Source organism: Lonchura striata, chromosome 12, assembly GCF_050655825.1.
Source record: "Lonchura striata isolate lonStrDom1 chromosome 12, ASM5065582v1, whole genome shotgun sequence".
NCBI classification, from domain to species: Eukaryota; Metazoa; Chordata; class Aves; order Passeriformes; family Estrildidae; genus Lonchura; species Lonchura striata.
Genome location: NC_140714.1, coordinates 21,481,051 through 21,500,059, shown reverse-complemented (window position 1 = coordinate 21,500,059; position 19,009 = coordinate 21,481,051). Strand labels below are relative to the sequence as shown.

The following is a 19,009-nucleotide window of genomic DNA, read 5'->3' as shown; positions in this document are numbered from 1 at the left end:
AACTTTCTCTCTCAACACAGGTTCTAGACATTGGACTTGGTTCCTTTTCTCTCCTCTCTTTAATAGCACACACTAAAACATGCACACTGATGTTAAACTGAAGTATGACTGCAGATTACAGTAATTTCTTTAATCAAGATCAGACACTGCCAAACAGATTTAATCCGGACCTTCAAACAAAGAAATGCTCATTTCAGCTCACTCATACCCTGCATTTTCTTCTGACCATTGCCCTCCTCCTTCAGAGTCAGCTCCATTGGCAGCTCCGCCTCAATACGAGCAATGGCCTTATTTGTGGATAACCACACAATACTAAGGGAGCTGAAGTTATCAAATTTCCTGCCTTGCTGGTCATAGGCAGCCAACTCCAGCACTGGATTGTGGTAATTGGAAACAGGAACCTGAAACAGAAGGAATATTTTGAACTGAACCAATACAATAGGATTTTTTAATCATTAAAGAAAACATGTGCTGAGTTCCATGAGGTTTGTTACAACATCAATGCATAAGGAATGTTCATTAAAAGGAGCCATCAGTGCAAGGCATTCAGCTGTGCTCCAACAGCCCTGAGATTATCTCAGCTGGTCAGAGCATAGTGCTGCTTACACCAGGTAGGTTCAAGTCCTGTATGGGCCATTTAGAGTTGGACTCCATGATCCTTTTGGGTCCCTTCCAACTCAGAGCATTCTGTGAATCTCTGAACTCTAAGGGGGTTTTACTGGAGCATAGCTTTGGGGTTTTTTAGCCAGTGAATTACCATAAGAAAAAAAAAAAATCCCCAAACCAACAACAACAAAATTGAACCACAGCTCAATGAAATTGTTTTTAAAATTCAAATAAATTATGACAAACACCGCTGTTTGTTAAAGATCAAAATTCTGGTGTTGCTCTGGTGAAATGCATTAGCAACAGCAGTGCACCAAGGTAAGCTGACACATAATGGAGCCAGAAAAGCAGGTGAGCTCTGAGGTGGCTAACAATACACAAAAGTCTCCATCTCCTCTTGTTATTACATAGAAGCTCTTTAAAATGATTCATTTTAGGGAAGGAGGATGACTTTTACATTTGCCAGGGAATATTAACACAACCAAATGTGGCTTACTCAGCAGCCAACACGTGACAACACCTTTTAGCAAGAAAAACAGAATAGCAAAGTTCCTTATGCCTGATAATCGACACGTATCTCTTGTCCATTTACTGCAGGACTCCCCCAGCCTGCTCTGTGCTGGGCCCCCAAGGGCACAGTGTGGCCACAGCACCAGTTACTGCTCCTCTTGCAGCAGCTGCGATGTTTCACACATGGAGCTCCAAACACTGAGTTTTCTGCTCTAAGAACACCTTCTTCTCCTGACACTTCCCAGGCTTACCAGTTGCTTGCTTTGCTGGAGCAAAGGGCAGGAGAGAGCAAGCTGAGGGCTGCCATAAACAGGAATCAAAGCCAGCCGGGAAGGGAGAGCACAGATGAGCTTCACCACAGCAGGCTCAACCACTGGGAAAGGGTTGGTGACTGTGGGGCTGTTCCCAACTGTTAAGGCAATAACCTGAAAACAGCAAATGAGGAAAGAGTTTAGTTCAGGCACACTGTATTTCCACAGGTCTCAGTTACACTGTGATATCAGAATGAAAAGCAAAAATACAGTGCTTGGGGATTTACAGCACTATTAAGACACAGGAAGATGTAAAAGAGGGAGCACATCTCAAGAACAATTCTTTATCACTATGAAAGTACTGTTCCTGGGAACTCTTTCCTCGGTGTTCATGTTCATTACTATCAAATTTGATTCAAACAACAAATCTCATGTAACTGAGAAAGGAAACAGCAGGTGTTCTTGCAGAGTGAGAACAGAACAGCTCAAAGGCAACATTTATAGCCACTTCAGTGTGTTTAAAAACACCTTATATTTTATTTTACACTCCTTTTCTAGCCTTCAGCAAAGTGAAGTGGATCTAAAAGCAGAGAAGGCTGAGGCAGCTCTGGTCACCTGCCCCATGCCCCCACGCACTGGTGCTGGGCAGAGCCATGCAGGGGTGATGTGCTGGGGACAGCCAGCCTTGCACAGACCTGCACACCAACAGCAAGGCCTGTTCCTTTGGAATCTGCACTGACAGAAACAGCTCCACTTTGCAAAGTGAGGAAATCAGTGGAACTTGGCAGCCCCACCAAAATGCTTAAGCCTTGCAGAATTGCAGAAGAACACTATATTGAAGCTAAAAGCTTCATGGGCTGAGGGGGGTGAGTAAAGCAGGAGAAATCACTTCTGTATGTTGGAGAGAACAAAACCAAGTGGAAAATGAGCACAGCCACGCTCACCAAGGCTGCACAGAGAGTAGAGCAGTCAATTCCTGGGGTTGCCATTTGTTAGAATAAACAGAATTACACTGGAAGGTAACACAGTTAAGAGAAGCAGGTCAGACAGAGGAGTCAGCCTGCTCAGTAACCTCCTGCTCTGATCCTGTTCATGCAAACTGAACCTGCACTCATTAGGATGTTCAATGCATCCCACAACACAAGGCTTCCACAACTTGGGTTTATACTGCAATAAACCCATCATAAACCACTTTTTAATGTAATGCTGTGAAATGCTCACTCTAAAATCTGCATCAAAATGCATAAACAATGTACTTACCCAAGTTCTTTACTGGCTCATTATAAAAGCATCTAGATACATAACAGGCATATGGCACCATAAATGTGTCTGGAGCCAGTTCTCAGCACCTGATGGAGGGCAACAGCAAGCCCTTCTGGCACTCACCTGCTCTCCCAGGCTCCTGCACAGCACCCTAACCCAGTGCTGGTTGCTGTTTCGAGGTGTGGCACGTTCAAGTAAAGAGGAGGCAATGCTTTCTGCATCCTCAGCAGCAACCTTCCTGAAGAACTTGGAAGGTTCTTGGACCCATGGCCTGGGTCCTCCTTCAAACAACACATCCTTGGAGGAACCCAAAGTCACTAAAGCAACTGATGGTAGATTGATAGCCTGTAATCAATTAATTAATTGCAAATTAATCATCTATTTACACTGTTTGGTTGTGCTCTGCAAAATAAACCTCCTTCTGAATGGAACAGCTATACTTGGATAAGGCTGTGATTTCTCCCATGCAGTGGTTTTTCAGCACACTTAGCGAAAAACAGAGATGCACTAAAATCCACAAGGATTCTGTCCAGCTGGATTAGATTCAAAGGAAGCAACAGATCCAAAGACAAGTTTTAGCTGCCTTTTAATCACATCTCTCTCATGAAGAATTACAGCAAAAGGGAGACCCTTAATATATTGTTCTGAGCACAGAGAGATACTATTCTGCTATACTTTCAAAGAACTATTTAAAATGGATGAAATTACATCAAATTGTACTTTCACTTGCCAGTGCTCTCTCCAGAACAATTCTGTGTATGTAGTTATTCTCCTACACAAGTTTAACTTCATATCTGTCTAACAAATTCTGCACTGATGTGCATCCTTGGTTCAGCCTGTGCTGTTCACCACCACAGCAGTTAACCTGACATTTAGTGCACAAAAACCTTTCCAGTTTGTGTTTCACAACATCACATTACATTCATTATAAACACAAATCCGTAGCATTTGCACTACCATTTTTTCCATATTGAGGGAAAGCTATGGTGAAATACTCAGACTTCAGCCTGCAGTCAGTGCTAGGCTTCTGCAGAAGAGGCAACAAAGCAGCCTCTTCTGTATTTCCATCTATTGACCCTGCACTCAGCTTCTTTCTTATTTTCTTCACTGAACCAGCCAGTGGTGGAATGTAAACCCACCCACCTCAGTTTTTCAAACCTATTCCTTGCATAACCTGCTCCCTGTCATGTAAAGGTGCTTCAGTGCTGGATCCTGGATCTCTCCAGGAGCAGAGGAAGCAGACTCACTCTCAGCAGGAGATAAGCGGCGATGGCGATGCTGGCACTGAGGCGCACGTGCCCGTGGGTGTACACAACCACCAGCCTGGTGTACCCTGAAATTCAGCCTTCAGTCTCACCCCACTGCAAAAATCAGCAGCTGGCTTAAGTCTTCCTGTCAGATAAATTAAAAATATACAAGAGCTTATTTGGAAAGAAATGCCCAGGCATGGTCATCAAATTCCACACAGCTGTTTGAAGGCAGCCTACCAGAAAGATGGAGAGAACTTTTTACAAGGACATGTAGGGACAGGACAAGGGAGAATGGCCTGAAACTGAAAAAGAAAAGGTTTAGACAGGATACTGGGAAAGAATTCTTGGCTGAGAGAGTGGTAGGGCTCTGGCACAGGGTGCCCAGAGAAGCTGTGGCTACCCCTGGATCCCTGAAAGTGCCCAAGGCCAGGCTGGACAAGGCTTGGAGCAGCCTGGGACAGGTGAAATGTGTCCTTGCCCATTGCAGAGGGTGGGACTGGAAGAACTTTTAAGTCTCTCCAACTCAAACCATTCTGCATAAGAAAGCAAATATATCCTCAAAATAAAACTATTCGGACCCCCTCCCCTCTGAGGTTGGCAGTTCTGTGGGGATACTGTACAGAACTATGAATCAGTGATTTAAGGGAGAAGTGTGACTTGGGAGAGGTGTGACCTGTCACCAATTTAACTTCCAAACCAGGGAGGGAGTTAAAGCACCTTCAAGTGGGCTGAACACACCAGGGTTCTCCAGCTCCACCCCCAGCTCCAGCTGTGAGCAGTCGCTCAGGGGGACCAGCTCGCCCCTGTCCACGCTGGTCCGGCCACTGATCCTCAGGGGCAGCTCCAGCACCTGCCCCACGTGTGCCTCCACCTGCAGGAAGTGAACTCCATGGCGCTGGGCTCGCTCACGGACACCTGCCAGGGACGGAACAGGGACAGGCTGGGTCACTGCTCTGCTCCACGCCAGCCCAAGCCCACAGCAGCTTGGTGAGCTTCCCTTTTACTGCTGCTCCTGTCATTCTCTCCTCTGCTTTGCAGACTTTGAAGTGTGGACTGCTGTGTGCTATCTCCAGGGGCTATCATCACCAGCTGGGAGAGGTTTAGCATCCATTAAAGAACCTACCTCAGACCAGAGATTTCACAGCAATCACAGCTTTTATTTGCAGGATCTTAACTACTTAATCTTCTGCAACTGGCTTCAGGATACCAAACTATATGGGACAGAATTAAAGATGTAATCTGTGTGGATTAACTACTCCTAAAACTACTACTACTGAAAACTGACTCACTGAGATCAGTAAACAGAACTCTGAAGAGCTGTTCACACAGAAGGCAGCTCCTAACACAGGAAAAAAAAAAGCATTCAAAAATAACCTATTCAGATTGTGAAAGACACTGCTCTGAAAGCTCACATGGTCAGAAGGTTTCTTTCTGTCTTCAGGCTTTGTCTTATGTGTGAGGATAAGAAGTTTGAGCTGAAAAAATCTTCCTCCCTGTGTCTCCAGCTGGTAACTGTTGCACTGCTAAAAAGCAGCATCTTAGGCTGTTCAGAGAATTATTTCAGAGTGAGTGTGTAAGCTAAATTCTGAACAGATTTTAATTCATGTCACACCCCTCCCTTTGGGGCCACCACATGTACTGTTCCTGCATTCTCCTCGCTCCAAACCACGCACACTGACCACCATGACCTAAGAACAGGGGATGGTCTGCAGAGACACCACAAAATCCCTCTTGGGAGCTATGGTTTTTATTGCCATTTTCTCCTAATTTTCCTAAAGTGCTGTTTTTTCTTGGCCAACTCAGGTATTTGCAGCCCGTCTGCAGCACAGTGCTCAGCTCAGGTTCTTCTCCAGACAGAAATTTCCTTGTACATCCTGTAACAACTGTCACCCTTTGGTATCAAGGGAGAGCACCCACCTATCGCCCTACAGAATGAATTTCTAGTGTGGCTTGTCTGCCTGGATGGCCAGGCCAGGAGTTAATTACCATTTCATTCTTGCACTTAAAACATCCAACAGGGAAAAAGGCTTGCCAAGGAAATCAGGAAGGGGCAAAAATGGGAGTCAGGTTAATGCACTGGACAGTGCTGGATTCCCTAAAGCACAAACTGAAAGGAATCACTTAACCTGCCACAGGGCAGGAAGTGGAAGGGGATTGCCTATGGCATTCTCAGTGCCTTTGCTGTTTCCAAAAGCCACATTCAAGAACAAGCACTGAACAATGAATCTCTTGCCTTCATTTCACCACAAAGCAGCGGATTCCGCACGTCGAACGCCCGAATAATGCTGACCCCAGCATCACTCCCCGTGCTCATCACTCCTGTGACTGTCACTGTGGCTACTGCCTGGTTAGAAGAGGACCAGCTGAAATTGCCACTTCCAACCTGAGCCTGAAATACAGAGGGAAAAATCTTGCAAACATTTAATCAAGTACATGGTTTTCACATTTCACAGCTTTGGATATCTTGCGTGAAAACCAGGAATGCACTGAGAATAGGACATACAAATAAAATAACACCTCAGAACTTAAAAAGCAATAGAGAGATGAGAAGATTTCTACCTTTCATTTTAATTTTGGCTTCTTTCACACACCAAAACAAATGTCAAAAGTTCCATCAGAGTAAAACACGGGTGAACACTGGAGCTATTTTAAAATGTATATTGTTTTAATTTCTTTTACTTTCTCAGCATTTCCTTTAACCAATTTCATAATTAAAAATGAACAAGGTGATAAATCTTCTCTAGAGGGACAGCGTGGAAAACAAACAAGTCTAAATTATACAGGAGCTTAGCTAGTAATTTTTACCAGGGAAAGAGAAAAAAAAAGAAAATTAAGAGGATGGTCATTTCCCATCTTCCTTTCTCGGAGCACATGCACAATCTGATTACAGAAGGACACAGCCAAATAAACAGGCAGAGGTGTGTTACAGGAGATGCGTGGGATGTGGTGAGAAAGGCTGAAAGAATCCAAGGGCTCAGCATATTTGTAAAGGTGTTTCAGTTGAAACAGGGAGATGAGCAGAAAACATGAAACAGAAATACCCAATTCTTAATGACTATGAAGTCTCAGGTCCCTGCCATAAACCCCAGACAGGTCACTACACTTTCTGTCTCTGACAGTCAGTATGCACTGAGGAGAGAGAGGAAGGGTAAAGCAGCTTCCCATGCAGCTTCACCATTAGCCAGAGCCTGGCAGGAGCTCCACACTGCTACCTGGGAGCAGTGCCCTCCCCAGGAACCTCCACGTGCCCACCTCGCACAGCTGCTCTGCACCTCTCATGCCTGCGCTGAAGGAAGGCAACAGAAACCATCTCATTGGCACAAAGATGAACAAAGCAACCCCCAACAAACCAGACAGCTGCCAAAGGAAAACCTGCTAGGCATTCTGGTACCATCTGGAGGGAGTTACTTCAGCTATCAACAGAATTTGGCTAGATCCAAAAGTCCCTTTCAATTTATTTTCAAAAAAACTTTATTCACCCATTTGAAATAGCCTGACTGAAGCTATGCAGTGGGAGGCAAACTCTGATGGAGAGGCAGGAACAGTTGAGCTGTGTGTATGCTGTCGACCAGGTGTATTGTGAAATCTAGAGACCAGAAGAAAGGTCTCAGTTTCAGCAAAATTTAAATCTTGGGAGAAAAAAGTTTCCATGTTTTTATAGAAGAACATCAGAGTAAAGTAAGACAATTATTGCAGTACCATGAAGGAATGTTCTCTAGTGAAATACTTCATTATATTTGCAAGATAAGGTGAGAATAGAACTGTGAAAGAGGTAGGAAACAAAACCACATTTCCTTCCCTTTACTGGGAAAATTCCAGCAGAATTATGAAGTACTGCAAATGCAGACTTAGTACTAAGAATTTTTGCCACACTCTGCTGGTGTGGTCAGGAATAGCATGAAGTAAACCAAACTAATCCCACAGAACAGACAGGTCGAGTTATGCAGGGCTTAACTCAGTGTAGCTGCCCTTAAACTCACACTGGAGAATGCAACTTAATCCTGTGAGATTGATTCTCTCCATGGAGTCACTGAATCAGTAAGGCTCTAAAAGACCTCTGAGATTATCAAGTCCACCACTGAACCATGTCTTCAGGTCCCACACCCCATAATTTTTGAGCCCTTCCAGGGCTCGTGACTGCACCACTGCCCTGGGCAGCCTGTGCCATGGCTTGACAACTCTTCCTGTGAAAAAAATTTGTCTAATATCCAAGCTAAACATGAGGATGTTTCCTCTCATCCTATCCCTTGTTACCTGGGAGGAGAGCCTGGCACCAAGTGTCCTGCTGCCTATTTGCTTATAGTTTACTTAATACAGATCCATCACTGAGCACTACTTTATGTTAAAAGGGAGAGGTCGGAGTTGTGCATCCAACACCTGAGTGCAGGGTCTGGGTATCACTGGCCTGGGATAAGAGTCTGGGCTGAGAAAGCACAACTTTCTTTTCCCTACTTAGACTGGAGATACTGGATACTGGCATACAAACCATTTGCTTCATGAAGCAAAAGGAATAACTGACAGCTTGGGAGCAAAGACACACCTAGTAAATATGGAAATCATCCCTTCTGTAAATAAGCTGGGGCCTTTGCCTCCCTGGAACTTTGTATTAGGAGCACAAGGTGTGTGGCCACTGAGGAATACTGATGTCCAAGGCTGGCAGAGTGCTGCTAATTAATCTTGTCATGCCCTTCTTTGTAGTCACTTCACACTCCCATTCATATTTCCCATCCTTGCCAGCAAAGGGCAGCCTCTAATGATTGCTGTGGATCTTTGCATGTAGGATGCTCCTGGAATTCCAAACCATTCCAGGCACAGGTGCGTGGTGCATGCATGAGGGAGAGAGGAAGGGAAGACAAGAGGTACAAGTCAGTGGGGTTATATGTTTGTTGGTTCCTTGGTGCTTTTCTAAAACTGCATATGTCACAGAGACATCTCTGTGATGTCACAATAAGAACACTGTGATGTCACGTAGCACTCTGTTATGTCACACAAACATCACTGGGATGTCACTCTGACATCTCTGTGATGTCACACAGCTGTCTTTGACGTCACAATGACATCTCTGTAATGTCAAACTCACATCAATGTGATGTCACACAGCTATCTGTGATGTCACAATGACAGAGGTGTGACGTCACACAGCTGCCTGTGATGTCACACTGACATCTCTCTGATGTCACACTGACATCTCTGTGATGTCACACAGCTGTCTGTGATTTCACACTGGCATATTTGCAATGACACAGAACTGTCCATGTTGTCACATGGATATCTATGAGTCATCACACAGCCTCCTGTGACATCAGACAGACGTCTGTGGGATGTCACACACCTGTCTATGATGTCACACTTATATCTCTGTGATGTCACACAGACATCTCTGTGATGACACTTCAAACCCATGAGGTCACTAAGCTTTTTGTGGTGTCACACAGACATCTCTGTGATGTCACAGAGGTATCTGTGATGTCACAGAGACATTTCTGTGATGTCACAATGACATCACTGTGATGTCACACTGCTGACTGTGATATCACACAGCTCTCTGTGATGTCACTCAACTTCTTTGTGATGTCACAATGACATCACTGTGACGTCACACAGCTGTCTGCGATGTCACATTGACATCTCTGTGATGTCACACAGCGATCTCTGATGTCACACTGACAGCAGTCTGATGTCACACAGATTTTTGTGATGTCACAATGACATCACCGTGATGTCACACTGCTGTCTCTGATGTCACACTGTGCTGTCACTTCTACCCTAGGAGGTCACACAGCTAATTGTGCTCTCACACTGACATCTGTCTTATGTCACACAGTTTTTTTGATATCACAATGACATAACTGTGACATCACATGGACAGCTCTGTACTGACACAATGACATCACTGTGATGTCACAGAGCTGTCTGTGATGTTACAGAGACATCTCTGTGATGTCACACAGACATCTCTGTGTTATGGAGATTGTTTACCCAAGAGGGATTTCTTCATTGGACTCTGGTGATGGTTTTTTGATTTCATTTGACCAACTGGAGCCACTCTGTGTTGGACTGTCTCTAAGACTCACGGGTTTTTCTTCAGTATAGCAGTAGTATAGTTTTTAGTATAGAGTAATATAGGACAGCTTAATAAAGCTTTTGTTCAGCCTTCTACAAACATTGAGTCAATGCACGTCATTCCCTGTGGTGGGGGTCCACCAAAATAGGTGTCGACATATACCCCTTGCATGGGAGAGTTAGGAATGGAAAAGCTTGTTGTTGGGGTGGCATGGGGGGACAACACTTGACCTTCAAATGCAGCTACAAGAAATAAATTCCACCAATAAAGGGCAAAGAAGGGTTGACTGACAGACTTTGGGAGGGGCCAGGGGTGGCTGATGCACCCTCCAGGAATGTAAAAGGTGAAGCATCAATCTTGAGATGGGGCAGCCACCTGGAAGGCAGCCATGGGGTAGGGGGCCTTCCCAGGCCTGTTCTTCCTTAGTAGTCCTTCTCTTATGTTTTTGTAAATGTTTAATAAATGTTTTAAAATTTTTAAAGTGAGCAGTTGTTTCTCATAAAACCCAGTCCTAAGGTGGGATGGTCATGTTACTCCTGACAGGAATGGGCTCCCTGCAGTTCGAGCTGTTCTTCAGCCTGTGCTTTTCCGTACCCTGCTTTGTCTTCAGGTGGCAGCTGCCTTGGGCATGTTACTCCAGACACACGAGAGTGCCAGGGTTGACCCAATCCCTAAAGCTCTCACAGAGCTGGGCTTGATTCCAAATTAGGTAAGCATGAATGGGATTGTAAAGACTGTAGCACATCTGCAGTTTCAAGGGATAGTAAAGCCAGTGCTGCACTCTGAGAAGAAAGTCCACAGTCTGAGTTGTCGATGTCATTAAACTAATTTGCAGCTCATTGTGATGATGATGATATCATTGTGATGATGATAGTATCATAGAACATTTCCTTTTTTTTCCTCCCCCAAATACAATGGTGCCATTCAGCTTCTGGAGAAAAGAACTCTCAAAGGTGCAGTTTGGCAGTCATGGAGGCAGAGGTGGGGGAGAGACAGATATGCCCTGGAGGGATGCTTTGGTGGGCTCCAGCATTTAATCAAGCTACTTTGATACACAGGCTGGGCAATTTTCAATACTAAATGCCTGCATTAAATGCTTTTCCAAGCAATATGCTGGGCAGAAAGCTTTTAAAGCCCATGGGAGTTTAGCCTCCATGAGAAAGGCAGCATCAGTTCCTGTGCCAGGTGAGACATAGCGTTCAAAAGCTCAGCTTGTGTTTACAGAAGCCACCAGCCTAATGTAAGCAAGGCCAGAAAGCTTCTCCAGTCCTGCTGAGCGGGTGTGGCAGAGCTGTTGTGTTTTACAGCAGCTCCATGGCAGCGCAGCAGCTGCAGCAGAGGGCTCAGGACAGCCCTGGGGGGAGCAGGGTGGATGGAAGCTGAGCAAAGCCCCTGCTCTATGACTGCGGCACTTGGTGCAGAAGCCAACAAAGATGGTGACTTGAAGAGATTCCTGCTGTGCTCAAAGTTTGCCTCTGAAGACTGAGAGGTGATCTTGTCAGGAATCCCAAAAAACATCAGGGAAAAGGTTTTAGGTTAGTTGTTGTGATTAGGCACAAGTTTCTGGTAGGAAAAGATCCTCTGAACAGGGCTTTGAGTCACAGGGTGGCTTAGTTCTTCATAGAGGATAGATTACCAATTGAATACAATTTTAATTTTTATTCTAAAAGTGTAAAAATATTCTAAGTTTTTCTGAATTCTAAAACTACTTTGAAAAATATAGAACTGTTGAGGGAAAAGGGACAAAATATTTGAAGAATTTTCTATGAAAAATAATCCTAAATCTTGCAAAATGAAAACTAAGCACAGTAGCTGCTGGTCTCAGGAGCCCGATGCCCAGCTGCTGCCTGCCCAGGACTGGCTGTGCCCACACAAGCAGCTCCGCCAGTGCTGGTGGTAGCACTCAGGGACCAGAGCTGAAGGCCAAAGATGCTGCTGGAGTCAGATCATCCACTGGCAGGAGGGCTGCACCTCCTGTCCTGGCTGGACACCAGGGTCAGCACCTTTGGGGACAGAGGGCTCTGTGTTGGGTGGTGGCAGCATGTCCCCAGCAGTAGTGGGTAATACAGCTCTGGAAGGGATGCTCGAAATTGGCTTGGGGATGGCTGATGACAGGCACAGGTCTCCCTGGCTGAAGTGTTTGGCTGGTCTCGTGAAGCTGCAGAGGCACTGATGTGGAGAGAGCAGTGGCTGAGGCCCCAGCTGCCAGTGGCACACAGGGACCCTCCTGCACAGCAGGGCCCAGAGCTGGCAAGGCTCCCCAGCACGGCTGGAGCGGCTGGCACACCTTGGCCCAGCTGCACAGCTGCCCCTCGAGGCCCCGGCGAGCAGGGGACGGCTCTGGGCAGCTCCCTGGCCAGGAGCGGGCCCAGAGCGCCTCTGCCTTTCAGGGGCAATCTCGTCCCCGCTCTTTCTCCTGCCCACCTTGCTGTGCCTCTGCCCTGTGCCCCTGGGGCTGCTCCTGGCCAGGCAGCCTCAGGGGGAGCCAGCACTGGCTGCAGCCCCAGCGGCCCCCCAGGACAAGGCCCAGCAATGGAGAGGCCAAGGAAAGCACTGGGCAGCAGGAGAACCCTCAGCAGAGTGCTTTGGACAGCCATGGACTGCCCACAGCTCCACTGCAGCCTCACTTGAAATCCTTCCTATCTACATTAGACTTTTAAAAGAAGTTGTTTGAGGGAAAGATGATCAAAACACTCACCATATTCTCATCCAGTAATACAAGACTCCAACACAGGTGAACATGAAGGAAAGCTCCAAAAAAAGCAGACCTGTCATTAACTGTACAAAACAACGTGTTTCCCAATGGCATCCACTTCTGAGGCTGTTCTGGGCATCAGGAACAGGTGTTGTGGGGCCGGCTGCATCTGTGGGAGCAATGGGGAGCGTGAGCCCGCGCTGTGCTGCACTGCTGAGCTGGCAGCACGGTGCATACGGCCAGGACGTTCTCTGTTTGCCCAGAGCTGGGGCCTGCAGGCACCTTGCCGCCCCTTGGCACAGGCTGTGCCCCCCAACAAAGCCCAGCAGGCCGGCAGGAGAGCCCGGGGCCAGCGCAGCTGCTTGGGCCGTCGCTGCTTGGAGGGACAGGGGCCAAACCCATCCCTGAGCAGCCCCTGCCAGCTAGGGCCCAGCAATCACCTCCTGTGCCTGTGCCCATGTCTGGCATCGCCTTCCCTCCAGCAGCAGAGGTTGGCACTGAGCCACTGCTTCCTCCGGAAACCTGCCTCCTTCTGCAGAGATGTTTGTTGCACTACTTGGGAAAGGAAGAGAGACATCTGGATCAGATGGAACCATCCACCATTCAGGGAGGTGGCACCTTCAGGAGGCAATGCTTTTCAAAGTCATGGTTAAGGATCAGAAAATTAGCTGGGTTTTGAGACTGGGCCAGGGCCCTGCCTCCTTCCAACACCTGCCAGGCCTCCGCAGAAGTTGTGAGAGGCTGGCCCAGGGCGAGGGCACACACGTGCATGGTTCTGTCCTGGCACCTGCAGCGATTCCCTCCTGGCCGAGCTTTGGGCTCTGAGCTGGCAGCTCTCGCAGGGGAAAAGGCTTTGACCTACCCTCAGCATCTCCCAGAGGCTCAATCCTGAATGTGGGTTGGGAAGCCAGATCACTTTTGCTAGCAGGGTTATCTGCAAAGAAAGGCAGGACAGAACAGATCCTGTGACATTGTAGGAGATCCTCAGGCTGCACCCAAGGCTCAGCCCTGGGGCACAGCCCCTTCCCTCTCTGCTCTTCTCTGTGGCTGCACAGAGCACACGGAAGGACACTCTGGCATTGCACATGGGAGGAAGATGGACAGCTAAATGCTCCTTCCTCCCACCGACATTGATCCTGTGGGATCATTCAGGACTTGAGAAAGGAGCATAGCATATTTTCCTGAATCCATCAACCTTTAGAAGAACTTATGGGAAATGGTAGAAGAGAGCTCTTGCCAGTTTGACAGTGATTACACTGTCACACAAGGTACATTGAGAATTTGTGTTCAGCATCTGGCAAGGTCACCAAACCATCATTCACAAACATTTCCCAATCATCCAAGTAATGATCCCAATCTAGAAAGGAACCCAGATCAGACCAATTTCAATGTTTTGCTGGGATCCTCTTCTGCCTCAGGGAGGTGGGCACTGCAAGGCTGTGGGAGCCAGGTGGCAATGGACAAGGCCAAAGCTGCACAGGGGCCTGGCGAGCTCTGGGCTGGCTCCTGGCCACTCTCCACACAATTTTCTTGCCCTGTGCAACATCCCTGGAGTGGAAACTAGGGCAGCCAGAGCCCGTGGTGGCTCTCTCCCTCCCACAGAGGAAACCCTCCCTAAAGCCCATGGGAAATCCATCCCCAGCGCTTCCCAGGGAGCAGGGAGCGCTGTCCCAGGAAAGGGCAGCCAGGCTGCCGGCTCACCTGCTCCCCGCGCTTGCAGTGGAGCAGCCCTGGCATCCCTGGCAGGCAGGCCCACGGCCAGGAGCAGCAGGAGGAGGAGGTGCAGAGCAAGGGCCATGGTGCCTCGCCCTGTGCCAGTCCCGCCGCTCTCGCTGCCACCAGTGTCCCACTGTGAGCAGCACTGCTGCCACTGCCACTGCTGCCGCAGCAGTTGTGCTCCAGGACTGCCTGCCCGGGCATGGTGGTGCTCTGGAACCACGGGGCTCTGGGACAACAAGTCCCAGAAAGAAAGGACAACAAGTTGGCAACACTTAACATGAAGAGTACCATGAGCTTTCTAAATTTGCCCATGCTGTGGGATTTGGCTTCAGCCTCAGACTCAACACTACCCAGTCCTCCCCGCTGTGCCAGGCAGGAAGGGGGTTCCCAGGCAGAAGTTCCTGGAATACATCCCACGTGCTCAACACTGAGAAAACTGGGACAGCTTTCACTTTTGAAACTCCACTTCACTGTTCCCAGGTGGAGTCTTAAGGGTGCTGTTACCTACACCTGCAGCAGTGGTGAGAGGCTCCCGACTTAGCTATGACTCCTTTATGTCCACAGCCTGAGCTCAAAGCTGGCAGGACCTTCATTACCAAGCACAGCAAGAGAAGGGGTATTTCATTACCAAGCACAGCAAGAGAAGGGGTATTTCATTACCAAGCACAGCAAGAGAAGGGGTATTTCATGACTGAGCACAGCAAGAAAAGGTGTATTTCATGACTGAGCACAGCAAGAGAAGGGGTATTTCACGACTGAGCACAGTGAGAGAAGGGGGATTTAATGACTGAGCACAGCAAGAGAAGGGGTATTTCACGATTAAGCACAGTGAGAGAAGGGGTATTTCAATTACTGAGCACAGCAAGAGAAGGGGTATTTCATGACTGAGCACAGCAAGGGAAGGGGTATTTCCACAGCAGCAGCAATTTGGGCACTGTCCCCGCACACCTGGGACTGTGGCCATGTGTGTGGTGGCACTGCGGGAGTGCGGGGCGGCAGGGTGAGCAGTGCGGGTGTGGAGGCACAGTGGGCACGGTACCTGGAGCAGCAGGGGCAGTGTGTGTGTGGGGTACAGAGAGCAGCAGCTGGGTGTGTGAGGTACAGAGAGAGGCAGGTGAATATGTGTGGGTGTGTGGGTGGGTGCACAGCAGTGAGAGGCACATGTCGGGCACGGAGCCATGGCGGGAAGCTTCCTTTACAAGCAGGGACCTCCTGCTCAGGGCCCGGCCTGCAGACACTGCCCCCCTCCAGCGGGTTGAACCCCTGCTGCAGAGAACAAACAACCTTTCCCCTTCGGGGTGATCTCCATGCCTGCTCCCGCACTGCTGGGCCGCCCAAACCCGCCGGCAGTGAGGTGGGAGCGGTGGGAGAGGGCCCGGCTGCCTGGGAGCCGTCAGGCCCCGCCGCGGGCCGGGAGCCGCCGCAGGTGCCGGCGGGGGAGAACGGACAAGGGCGGCGGCACCCGCACTCACCAAGGGTAGCAACCCTCGCTGGCCTCTAGCGTGAAGTTGACGCGGGCGCCGCAGGTGAAAGGGAGCAGCACCTTGGGGTGTTGAGCTTGGAGGAGGCAGCGAGGTGCAGGAGGAGGAGTGAAATAAGAGATGCGAGGTGCAGGAGGAGGAGTGAAATAAGAGATCTTCCAGAGATCACTTGAGCTAACAAAATGAATGTATCAAAAGTGAATGTATCATGTTTGTAGAATCATGTGTTGAATTTTAAGAAACCTCTGCCATGGCGCAAAAGACATAGGAAAAAATTCTTTAAAGCTTCTTGCAAAAAGACAAATACCAGAGAAGACCAGGAATGCAAAGAACTCAGATAAGGAGGCCCTCTGTCAAGGATGATGGACTTATCCAGATAACAGAGCAGAAGACCAAAAGCTCATGCGCAGAGGAGAAGAGTTCAAAAGTTCAATGCAGAGGAAGACTATGGCTTCAGCCTCAGAAGACCACCAGAAATCCCCATAAAGACCACCAGAGAAAACCACGCATGCCCAGAAGGGCGTGGACCTATTTAGCATGAGAGGCGAAGACAGGCGGGGCCAGGGGTTGAATATGCATAGAAAAGTTGTGTAATGTATTGCATATGGAACACCTTTGTGAATAAAATTGTGAGACAAACTCCCGCTTTGAGCACAAGATTTTGGAGAGCTATCTCACTTGTGCCGGGCGCTGTCATACATACCCACTTCATAACTACATTGAGTTGTGGAGTCTATTTATTTATTCCACGCATTGCTTCAGGAGGAGGAGAGGCAGCGCCCCGGGCGCGGGGGGAGCCATGCTGCCACCGGTGGGGCCGGGCAGGGCAGGGCAGGGCTGGGCTGGGCCAGGCAGAGCAGGATGGCTCAGGGGCTGGGCAGGATGGCTCAGGGGCTGGGCAGGATGGCTTGGGGGCTGAGCAGGATGGCTCAGGGGCTGGGCAGGATGGCTCGGGGGCCGGGCAGGATGGCTCAGGGGCTGGGCAGGATGGCTCGGGGGCCGGGCAGGATGGCTCAGGGGCTGGGCAGGATGGCTCAGGGGCTGAGCAGGATGGCTCGGGGGCTGGGCACGGTCTCCCCCGCCCTCCACCCCTGGGGCCGCGCCGCCCTCCCTCGGGGGAACTCACGTGGCGCCCATGGCTGGGCGCCGGCTGTTTGAAAAACGTCCTTTTCTCCGGGCCTGACCCCAAGTGTCTCGTAGGAGTCGTGCTCCAGAGCCTTCCCCTTCCCCGGCCAGGCTCCAGCACCTCAATGTCTGTTATGTCGTGGTTTCAAAGCTGAACACAGGGCTCGAAGCGTGGCTTCAGCTGAGCCCAGCACGGAGGGACGGTCACTGCCCTGGTCCTGCTGCCGCAGCAGTGCTGGAACAAGCCAGGTGCCATTGGCCTTCCTGGCCCCCTTCATGTTCCCCGGACACACTAGTGCTAGCAGCTACGCTGAGAAACTGTTCATTCATTACCACAGCATCTCAGAATGGTTTCCGTCAGAAGGGGCCTTAAATCACCGACTCCCGTCTCCGCCCTGGGCACCTTCCAGAGTCCCAGGCTGCTCCCAGCCCCAGTGTCCACGCTGGCCTTGGGCACTGCCAGGGATCCAGGGGCAGCCACAGCTGCTCTGGGCACCTGTGCCAGGGCCTCTCCACCCTCACAGGGAGGAATTTCTTCTTAACATCTAATCTCAAACCCCTCTCTTTCAGTTTGAAGCCACCCTCCCTTTTCTTGTAACCCCAGGCCCTTGCAAATAGCCTCTCCCCATCTTTTTTGTCAATTCCTTAAGGTACTGGAAGGCCACAATTAAGTCACCCTAAAGCTTCTCCAGGCTGAAAAAACCCAATTGTCCCACCCTTTCCTTGTATGAGTGATGCTCCATGTGTGAAGGATCTGCTTGTCCTTACCTATGACAGAAGCGTGGTACACGTATGCATGAGGAGAATGGGTTTCAGGAAGGTCACATGCATGTTGGAGATCCTTAAAAGATCCTTAAATCCTTATCAGAAGATCAGTTTGCTGTCCAGCCAGGGACATGGGCTAAAAGTTTACCCAGCTTTAATTTAGGTGGTATTTCCGAAGTTAGCCAGTTCTCATTTATTCTAAGCGAGTAAACTTTTACAGGACGTTCTCTTTACCATAGGAGCACTTTTTGCACTATTTATTCAGCTCGTGTTTTATTTATCAGTACCTCAGCAATGCTGTTCCACTTTCTATCCCAGAGGAATGTGTGCTGCTGGACAGTTCAGTTCTCCCTGCAGCTTCTGTGCATGTATTACTCATTTTCTGATTAACTATCATGAAATTGTATGGTCTGATTTAGACAAGAGCTGAACTATGCAGCTGCAATTTAAGTTAATAGGAGCTGGGCCTAGAAAGATGTTTGATATTAAAGGTGTTAGCAAATCAAGCTCTTGCACTTTAAATCGCTCCCCAAAATACTGAGGGTTGCTTATCTTCTTTACTATTTCTCTCAGTGAAGTTGGAAGCTTTCTTTGTAGACATGTTAAGAAGATAAGTTCAGTAAAGGCTGGGATATTAGGGAGGAATGTATAAAATTGCCCATGACTAAAGAGTACAATGTGTTTACAGTTAGTACAATTCAAACTGAGTAAATAAGAGGTAATGAGTATTTTGCATCCTGTGTTGTGAATGAGGTCTGTATCCTAATACTTCCTAGCTTTAAAAGCAGAGTGTGCAATCTCAGAATTTATTTCCTTTCTCTCAGCAGCAGCAGTGGTGATGAGTATTCAATGTGAGAACAATAATTTTCCAGTAGCAAATACTTCTTAGACTTGAGTTATTTTCATAAGGTCAGCAAGGTGCAGTTGGGACCTTAAAGCTTATTGATGAAACATGACAGTGAAGTATTGCAAGTAAACATCCAACACATCTTTCAATGCATTCCTGGTGGTTTTAAGAACAGAGTAAGGCAGGGGACATTGATGAGCAAATCTACAGCTTCCATTATATGGTAAAATTACCAAGTGAATTGTGTGCTCCCTTGAATTGTAAGTCATGCATTGCAGCAATGGGTTAGCATTTCTTTTGGCCAGAGGAGGCTGAGCTGGGAGGCAGCCAGTGCAGTCAGTGTGTGCTCTGAGGAGTCCCCGCCTCAGGGGTAGGAAGGAGTCACTAAAACATCAGGGGCTGACTCAGCAGCGTTGCTGCACTGCTCCCCTTT

General features: G+C 48.5%; 1 long non-coding RNA gene across 2 annotated transcripts; it reads right to left on the bottom strand.

Moving 5' to 3' along the window:
- Positions 1–2: 2 nt before the first annotated feature.
- Positions 3–5,223, bottom strand: LOC146766324 (uncharacterized). 2 transcript variants are annotated; one of them, XR_014958205.1, is made up of 4 exons: positions 4,598–5,223; positions 3,878–4,022; positions 2,754–2,975; positions 3–1,541 (listed from the first exon to the last, which is right to left on the bottom strand). It is a non-coding gene; the product is annotated as an uncharacterized LOC146766324 (long non-coding RNA). The 2 variants fall into 2 exon arrangements; XR_014958204.1 differs by having other exon boundaries at positions 3,878–4,608.
- Between the last annotated feature and the right edge of the window lie 13,786 nt (positions 5,224–19,009).